General features: G+C 41.8%; 3 non-coding genes across 3 annotated transcripts; all 3 read left to right on the forward strand.

Moving 5' to 3' along the window:
* The first annotated feature begins 809 nt into the window (after positions 1 to 809).
* TRNAS-GCU (transfer RNA serine (anticodon GCU)) lies at positions 810 to 891 on the forward strand. The gene has a single exon. It is a non-coding gene; the product is annotated as a tRNA-Ser (tRNA).
* Positions 892 to 4,340: 3,449 nt separating this feature from the next.
* Positions 4,341 to 4,412, forward strand: TRNAW-CCA (transfer RNA tryptophan (anticodon CCA)). The gene has a single exon. It is a non-coding gene; the product is annotated as a tRNA-Trp (tRNA).
* Positions 4,413 to 4,995: 583 nt separating this feature from the next.
* On the forward strand, positions 4,996 to 5,067 carry TRNAW-CCA (transfer RNA tryptophan (anticodon CCA)). Its single transcript has one exon. It is a non-coding gene; the product is annotated as a tRNA-Trp (tRNA).
* Positions 5,068 to 10,000: the final 4,933 nt, after the last annotated feature.

Raw genomic sequence — 10,000 nt, forward strand, 5'->3', positions numbered from 1 at the left:
TCTCACTATCTATCTATCTATCTATCTATCTATCTATCTATCTATCTATCTATCTATCTATCCCATATCTATCTATCTATCTATCTATCTATCTATCTATCTATCTATCTATCTATCTATCTATCTATCTATCTATCTATCCCATATCTATCTATCTATCTATCTATCTATCTATCTATCTATCTATCTATCTATCTATCTTTCTTTCTTTCGGAATACCTTAATGAGATTACAAAATGTTAGAGTTTTAATGAAACTGCAATTTATTTTTTGTTAATGAAAAGTGCCATTATCTAGTTTAAGAATACGAGTTCTTCCTATATATTGAACAATAAAAATAACAAATTTGGTGCCCACATTATTTGAAAAAGCTGCATAATTTCTTTAGTTTATTAATAAACAAAAATTAAACCTAAAAAGGGCTGCTGCAAATTTATACATTTTACATATTAATATGTGTGTATATATATATAAATATATATATATGTATCCCCAAATAGAGCCACAGAAAATATAATGCCACCATTATAAAAAAGGGCCTCATACAACAACGGACTAAGAAAAAAATGAAAACCTGATTTGGTGATGAAACGGAAGTAGGCAAGACCCAAGTTTAGTACATTAGGAAGAGCCAAACAAGTCTGGTGACAAATGAATACATAATTAGACCAATACAAATATTTCCTACAAAAATGTTTTTTTTTCTTCCATCTTTCTTGCCAGAGAAATTACACTCAAAAATGAATTGTTTGCAAAGAATTTACCTTTAGGCACAGAAGAGTTTGGATTCAGGAAAGAGCCATAAGTATGACGAGGTGGCCGAGTGGTTAAGGCGATGGACTGCTAATCCATTGTGCTCTGCACGCGTGGGTTCGAATCCCATCCTCGTCGACAGATTCTTTTTGTGAACATTTTGCGTTCAATTGAAATAAAGAACAAAATAAATCTCAAAAGGGAAAATAAAATTAATTGCCTTCCCTGGAGCAGTCAGCAGAGAACAGATAATATACACAGGGAGCCACCTGTAACATGCGCCCATGACACCTATCATGGAGGAGATATGGGATATATTAGAAAGCAAATTAAGGTCTTAGGCTAGGGTCACATTGCGTTAGCAGCAGCCCGTTCAGCACATACGCTAACGCGCTGCTGCCAACGCAAGTGCCGGCGCTACATCACGCTAGCGCAGATGGAGCTTCTGCTAGCTCCATCTGCGCTAGCAGTGACGGACCCGGAAACGCTGCAGCCCGCGTCTCGGGTCCGTCACTCAATGACGGCGCATCACTAGCACACGCCCATTCTGGGTGTGCGCTAGGCGATGCGTCCGGCATTGCATTCAATGGCGGCGTTAACGGAGTACGTTACACCGCGTTATGCCGCGGTGTTACGTACTCCGTTTAATGTTGGCTCTGAACTCAGTGTGAACCAACACTTAAACCTGGTAAACCAGGAAAAATAGTATGGACCAAGGATCTGGGTGACTTTGAAAAAGAGCCACATTGTAATGGCTTGATGAATGGGTCAGAGCATCTTCGAAATCTCAGCTCTTGTGGCACGTTCCCAGTGTACAGTGGCTATTACCTACCAATATTGGTCTTAGAAAGGACAACTGGACAAGACTCGATACCTTTGGGGTGTAATCCCCCAGAAAAGCTGCCATAGCACAAATTGCTGAGAAAGATTTGATCAAAAGGTGTCAACACACAATACATCTTGCCTAGATTTCAGCACAGTCACAGGTTAGTTCCCATGCTGAGCCATGAACATTACGAAAAAAAAAGTGCCTACAATGGGCAAGTGAGTATCAGATTTAGACCAGAGAGCAATGGTAAAAGGTGGACTGGTTTATGAATCACATTTTCTTTTGTAACAGGTGGATGGATATGTGTTTTCATGTCTTTTACCTGGGGAAAGTGCTGTAGGACGCATTTTTGGAAAGAAAAAACAAAACTAGAGTTTGGTTTGAGTTGGTATACATGCAGCACATAAAAGCATGTTCACTTTGGCCATAAAGCATACAAAACCTGCAAGAAGCAAAATAGCATAAAACCTGCTGTAACTAAATAAGTAAAAATACATCTAAATGACTCGGGGTTCTTAGTAATACTGTTTTGAATCAAAAATAGCATAAAAGCCATCCCACCACGACATGGTGACTCTGATCGGGACAGGACCTACGCTGTCTAATATTAAAACCTTACCATGTGTCAGCGTTGACCTCAGTGTGTGAATACAGAGTTGACCTCAGTGTGTGAATAGGGCCGACAAAAGGACTGGGTCCCAATCTATGTACACCAGTCTGAGAAAGCCTTTAAGTGTAATCTCTAACTCAGAAGAGGAAGGCCACACCCCGGCTTGCACAGAATGCAAAAATACAAATAAAAACACAAAAATTGACCTTGGTTTAAGTTGGTATGCATGCAGCACACAAACGCATTTTGGAAAGAAAGTATAGAAATGTTATGCTGTGGGTGATGTTCTGCTAAGAAATGTCAGCTCTTGGTTTTCATGTAAATCTGGCTTTGACATGTACCATTTACCTAAATATTGTATGCTAAATTCCCTGACACACATTAGATGGCCATCATCCAAAGAGTGCTTCAGTCTATCGATCAGCTTTCAGCCATCTCTCCCATACACAGGAGCGTTGGTTTGACTGAGCGCTCCTGTACTCTCTATGAGACAGTCACCAGCAGGCATCTCCGACGGGGGCTTTTCTCTAGTAGAAAAAAACGATTGGTGGTCCAAAATTGGACAATCTGTTGTGTGGCACCCCCATAGACTTTACAGTGTCAACACAACCTATCATATCAGGTATGGGGTTCTCTGAAATGGCATTGTTGGAAGCCAACATGGACAATATCTATCATATGTGTAATATCAATCACTGAACTCACAATTTGATCCATGAACTCAGAAAGTGCCAATGGTCATCAAAAGCCTACATCAAAGAGATAGACCATGTGCTGTGGGGGGTCATAAAACCTGTGAGGCAGTTATGTGTCCCATGGTGTGGTGCCCTGTGTTCTGTTGATAAAGTAAAGACAGCTCCTACATGTGAGATGGACATTGTGTCTCCAGCTTCTTGGAAAGTACATAACCCCTGTGGTGTTTGGAACATAAACCATTGTTCTTGAGATGAACATCTTGTCTCCAGCAAAAATTGAGTTTAAACCTGTCCTCAGGCCTTTTGATACAAAGACTTTTCCTAAATGCAAGGACTCCATCTGCAGGAAGATGCAATTACCTTTGCCTCATGACCCTCTAATCCATTCTGGACCTAGGAGCGCCGCCTTCAGGAGAGTGTCAACATGAGCAACTATGTACATGTTCCTGGAGAACTGAAAAGACCGTGACCTGATTGGTTGATACTATTATGTGGAGGCGTTACAAGGATGGACAAAGTATTGGCTATATTTGACCGTGTGGCTGATATAAAGGTGGAACATCAAACTAGTTAGACATCTGCTATCTTACACCTTTCTCTCTTAAAGATCCAGAAGAACTTTTAAATAGAGATGAGCGAACCCGATCTTAACAGTTCAAGGGAGAGTGAGAGATATTTCTTAAGTTTTTAAAGTTTGTGCCTCCATTCTTTTCAAGAGGGTTCAGGTTCTGGTTCAAGTATGGGTTCCTGAACTGAACTTTGGATTGGAACATGAACTTCCATGGCTCTGCTCATCCCTACTTATTTATTATTATTATTATTGACAGGCACCTTAAAATTCAGCAGATTGTTCAGGCAGTGACTTGTTTTATCAGTATTATAAGTCTTGCACATGGCAAAAAATGTTCAGAAGAGGTTTGGAGTCAATGCCAAATAGTTTAAAGGGACTCTGTCACCTGAATTTGGAGGGAACAATCTTCAGCCATAGGGGCGGGGTTTTCGCGTGTTTGATTCACCCTTTCCTTACCCGCTGGCTGCATGCTGGCATGTACTACGGAGGACAGAGAATGAACTTCAATCCAATATTGCAGCCAGCATGCAGCCAGCGGGTAAGGAAAGGGTGAATCAAACACCCGAAAACCCCGCCCCTATGGCTGAAGATTGTTCCCTCCAAATTCAGGTGACAGAGTCCCTTTAAAGGATAAGCCATCAATGTAAAAGTAGAAAACCACCTCTTTAGGCCTTGTTCTCTGGATTGCTGGGAATTCTACAGGTTGGTCCTCCATCAATTGGCATATTAGTCCCTATTCCAAGGGTAGCAGATAACTTGTTATTTTGGTATTAACCATTTGAAATTTTTTTCTTTTGTCTTGCCGTGAAGAGGAACAGAGATTAACGAGAACACATGCATAAGATTACATGAGAAAGTGAGCATATCCTCTGAAACACAGGTGACCTCGTGGCGCAACGGTAGCGCGTCTGACTCCAGATCAGAAGGTTGCGTGTTCAAATCACGTCGGGGTCAAGCACTACTTTTTTTTTATTATATCACACCAAATGTGCCAAAGCATTTAAAATATACTAAGAAGAATTGTCTACCTAAAATGTTAGAAAAAGTTTGTTTTTACAGCAAATGTACATCCAATTTGGTGGTGCATTTCCACAAATGGACTATCAGATGCATCGAGTGGATGGTACAGGGAGCTAAACTCTGCGATCTGCAGCGTGTGCTAAATTCTACTGTTGGATTAAAAAAAATAAGTAACAAATAATATTTTCAATCTGCAAGTGGCTTCATTTGTCCAAAGTGTTTATAAGGGTTAGCCAAACAAGGGAATGCTTGCTTGTTTGGCTAACCCTTCATGTGTTGTGGTGGTTGTACACCTGCAAGACTCAATTATATCATTCGAGCATGCCAAAGTCACTCGGTTAGCACCCAAGCATGCTCGCTCGGATAACACCTTATCTCTGTATGTTTGATCATCACTACTTACCTCATATGATCACCACCTGTTTAGAGGAGAGGTGATCCCAGAACGCCAAAAAGCAGTTGGTTGAGGGCATCGATTCATGTGAGAAATTGTAATCTGATCAGTTGGCTCTCATCTGACCTCGTGGCGCAACGGTAGCGCGTCTGACTCCAGATCAGAAGGTTGCGTGTTCAAATCACGTCGGGGTCAATTTCTTTATGGCACAATAGTTTTACAACATATTCACAGCACATGCCCTAAATGTACGATAAATACAGGTCTAAATAAAGTACCCGTAACCTCTCTTTAGAACGGGCCCTATAGCGCGCTGCTTTTTATGGCAAACTGATTAGAATTCTCATATAAATGAATAAAAATTCTGACCACCTCTCCACTGACAGCAGCGTGCATCAGGGCATTCCCAACTACTAAACATGGCAAAAACCTTTAAAAAATACCATACATAACTATATTTATAAATATATATAATTTTTTTTCTAAAGGGCTATTCTCATATTATAGATTGATGCCATATACTCAGTATATGCCTATATGCCTTAAACATATGTATATATATATATATATATATATATATACCCGTATATACTCGAGTATAAGCCGACCCGAGTATAAGCCGACCCCCCTAATTTTGCCACAAAAAACTGGGAAAACTTATTGACTCGAGTATAAGCCTAGGGTGGAAATGCAGCATTTACCGGTGAATTTCAAAAATAAAAATAGATCATTATTGCCCCATAGCTCTGCCATATAGTGCTCTGCACCGTTCATATTTCCCCATAGCTCTGCCATATAGTGCTCTGCACCGTTCATATTGCCCCATATCTGCCCCATATAGTGCTCTGCACTGTTCATGTTGCCCCATATCTGCCCCATATAGTGCTCTGCACTGTTCATATTGCCCCATATCTGCCCCATATAGTGCTCTGCACTGTTCATATTGCCCCATATCTGCCCCATATAGTGCTCTGCACCGTTCATATTGCCCCATATCTGCCCCATATAACATAGTAACATAGTTAGTAAGGCCGAAAAAAGACATTTGTCCATCCAGTTCAGCCTATATTCCATCATAATAAATACCCAGATCTACGTCCTTCTACAGAACCTAATAATTGTATGATACAATATTGTTCTGCTCCAGGAAGACATCCAGGCCTCTCTTGAACCCCTCGACTGAGTTCGCCATCACCACCTCCTCAGGCAAGCAATTCCAGATTCTCACTGCCCTAACAGTAAAGAATCCTCTTCTATGTTGGTGGAAAAACCTTCTCTCCTCCAGACGCAAAGAATGCCCCCTTGTGCCCGTCACCTTCCTTGGTATAAACAGATCCTCAGCGAGATATTTGTATTGTCCCCTTATATACTTATACATGGTTATTAGATCGCCCCTCAGTCGTCTTTTTTCTAGACTAAATAATCCTAATTTCGCTAATCTATCTGGGTATTGTAGTTCTCCCATCCCCTTTATTAATTTTGTTGCCCTCCTTTGTACTTTCTCTAGTTCCATTATATCCTTCCTGAGCACCGGTGCCCAAAACTGGACACAGTACTCCATGTGCGGTCTAACTAGGGATTTGTACAGAGGCAGTATAATGCTCTCATCATGTGTATCCAGACCTCTTTTAATGCACCCCATGATCCTGTTTGCCTTGGCAGCTGCTGCCTGGCACTGGCTGCTCCAGGTAAGTTTATCATTAACTAGGATCCCCAAGTCCTTCTCCCTGTCAGATTTACCCAGTGGTTTCCCGTTCAGTGTGTAATGGTGATATTGATTCCCTCTTCCCATGTGTATAACCTTACATTTATCATTGTTAAACCTCATCTGCCACCTTTCAGCCCAAGTTTCCAACTTATCCAGATCCATCTGTAGCAGAATACTATCTTCTCTTGTATTAACTGCTTTACATAGTTTTGTATCATCTGCAAATATCGATATTTTACTGTGTAAACCTTCTACCAGATCATTAATGAATATGTTGAAGAGAACAGGTCCCAATACTGACCCCTGCGGTACCCCACTGGTCACAGCGACCCAGTTAGAGACTATACCATTTATAACCACCCTCTGCTTTCTATCACTAAGCCAGTTACTAACCCATTTACACACATTTTCCCCCAGACCAAGCATTCTCATTTTGTGTACCAACCTCTTGTGCGGCACGGTATCAAAGGCTTTGGAAAAATCGAGATATACCACGTCCAATGACTCACCGTGGTCCAGTCTATAGCTTACCTCTTCATAAAAACTGATTAGATTGGTTTGACAGGAGCGATTTCTCATAAACCCATGCTGATATGGAGTTAAACAGTTATTCTCATTGAGATAATCCAGAATAACATCCCTCAGAAACCCTTCAAATATTTTACCAACAATAGAGGTTAGACTTACTGGCCTATAATTTCCAGGTTCACTTTTAGAGCCCTTTTTGAATATTGGCACCACATTTGCTATGCGCCAGTCCTGCGGAACAGACCCTGTCGCTATAGAGTCACTAAAAATAAGAAATAATGGTTTATCTATTACATTACTTAGTTCTCTTAGTACTCGTGGGTGTATGCCATCCGGACCCGGAGATTTATCTATTTTAATCTTATTTAGCCGGTTTCGCACCTCTTCTTGGGTTAGATTGGTGACCCTTAATATAGGGTTTTCATTGTTTCTTGGGATTTCACCTAGCATTTCATTTTCCACCGTGACTACCGTGGAGAAGAAGGTGTTTAATATGTTAGCTTTTTCCTCGTCATCTACAACCATTCTTTCCTCACTATTTTTTAAGGGGCCTACATTTTCAGTTTTTATTCTTTTACTATTGATATAGTTGAAGAACAGTTTGGGATTAGTTTTACTCTCCTTAGCAATGTGCTTCTCTGTTTCCTTTTTGGCAGCTTTAATTAGTTTTTTAGATAAAGTATTTTTCTCCCTATAGTTTTTTAGAGCTTCAATGGTGCCATCCTGCTTTAGTAGTGCAAATGCTTTCTTTTTACTGTTAATTGCCTGTCTTACTTCTTTGTTTAGCCACATTGGGTTTTTCCTATTTCTAGTCCTTTTATTCCCACAAGGTATAAACCGCTTACACTGCCTATTTAGGATGTTCTTAAACATTTCCCATTTATTATCTGTATTCTCATTTCTGAGGATATTGTCCCAGTCTACCAGATTAAGGGCATCTCTAAGCTGTTCAAACTTTGCCTTCCTAAAGTTCAATGTTTTTGTGACTCCCTGACAAGTCCCCCTAGTGAAAGACAGGTGAAACTGCACAATATTGTGGTCGCTATTTCCTAAATGCCCAACCACCTGCAGATTTGTTATTCTGTCAGGTCTATTAGATAGTATTAGGTCTAAAAGTGCTGCTCCTCTGGTTGGATTCTGCACCAATTGTGAAAGATAATTTTTCTTGGTTATTAGCAGAAACCTGTTGCCTTTATGGGTTTCACAGGTTTCTGTTTCCCAGTTAATATCCGGGTAGTTAAAGTCCCCCATAACCAGGACCTCATTATGGGTTGCAGCTTCATCTATCTGCTTTAGAAGTAGACTTTCCATGCTTTCTGTTATATTTGGGGGTTTGTAACAGACCCCAATGAGAATTTTGTTACCATTTTTCCCTCCATGAATTTCAACCCATATGGACTCGACATCCTCATTCCCTTCGCTAATATCCTCCCTTAAAGTGGACTTTAGACAAGACTTTACATAGAGACAAACCCCTCCTCCTCTCCGATTTTTACGATCCTTTCTAAACAGACTGTAACCCTGTAAGTTAACTGCCCAGTCATAGCTTTCATCTAACCATGTCTCGGTTATTCCCACTACGTCAAAGTTACCTGTAGATATTTCTGCTTCTAGTTCTTCCATCTTGTTTGTCAGGCTTCTGGCGTTTGCGAGCATGCAGTTTAGAGGATTTTGTTTTGTTCCAATCTCCTCACTGTGGATTGTTTTAGAAATGTTCTTACCTCCCTTCTGAGTATGTTTTCCTGGGTCGTCTTTGTTCGAGTCTAATGTTTTTCTTCCCGTCCCCTCTTCTTCTAGTTTAACGCCCTCCTGATGAGTGTAGCGAGTCTTCTGGCGAATGTGTGTTTCCCAGGTTTGTTGAGGTGTAGTCCGTCTCTGGCGAGGAGTCCATCATACCAGTAATTCACACCGTGGTCCAGGAATCCAAATCCTTGTTGTCTGCACTGAATAGTGCTCTGCACTGTTCATATTGCCCCATATAGTGCTCTGCACTGTTCATATTGCCCCATATCTGCCCCATATAGTGCTCTGCACTGTTCATATTGCCCCATATCTGCCCCATATAGTGCTCTGCACTGGTCATATTGCCCCATATCTGCCCCATATAGTGCTCTGCACTGTTCATATTGCCCCATATCTGCCCCATATAGTGCTCTGCACCGTTCATATTGCCCCAATTCTGCCCCATATAGTGCTCTGCACTGTTCATATTGCCCCATATAGTGCTCTGCACTGTTCATTATTTCCCCATAGCTGTGCCATATAGTGCTCTGCACCGTTCATATTGCCCCATATCTGCCCCATATAGTGCTCTGCACCGTTCATATTGCCCCATATCTGCCCCATATAGTGCTCTGCACTGTTCATATTGCCCCATATAGTGCTCTGCACTGTTCATATTGCCCCATATCTGCCCCATATAGTGCTCTGCACCGTTCATATTGCTCCATATCTGCCCCATATAGTGCTCTGCACCGTTCATACTGCCCCATAGATGCTCGGTATAAATCTGTGCCGCCGCTGCTGCTGCTGCAATAAAAAAAAAAAAGCCATACTCACCTTTCTTGATTGCAGCTCCCAGCGTCCGGTCCCGGTGTCTCCCCGCTCTGACTGATCAGGCAGAGGGCGCCGCGCACACTATATGCGTCATCGCACCCTCTGACCTGAACAGTCAGAGCGCAGATAGACGCCTGGAAGATGGAGCGGCGCCCGGCGGCTGGAACGTGGACAGGTGAATATTACATACTTACCTGGTCCCGACGTCCGGCTCCCCCTGCCGTCCCACGGTCTTCTGTGCCGCAGCCTCTTCCTCTATCAGCGGTCACCGTTACCGCTGATTAGAGAAATGAATAGGCGGCTCCACCCCTATGGGAGGTGGAGCCGCTTATTCAT

Source organism: Ranitomeya imitator, chromosome 9 (genome assembly GCF_032444005.1).
Source record: "Ranitomeya imitator isolate aRanImi1 chromosome 9, aRanImi1.pri, whole genome shotgun sequence".
In the NCBI taxonomy this organism is placed as follows: Eukaryota; Metazoa; Chordata; class Amphibia; order Anura; family Dendrobatidae; genus Ranitomeya; species Ranitomeya imitator.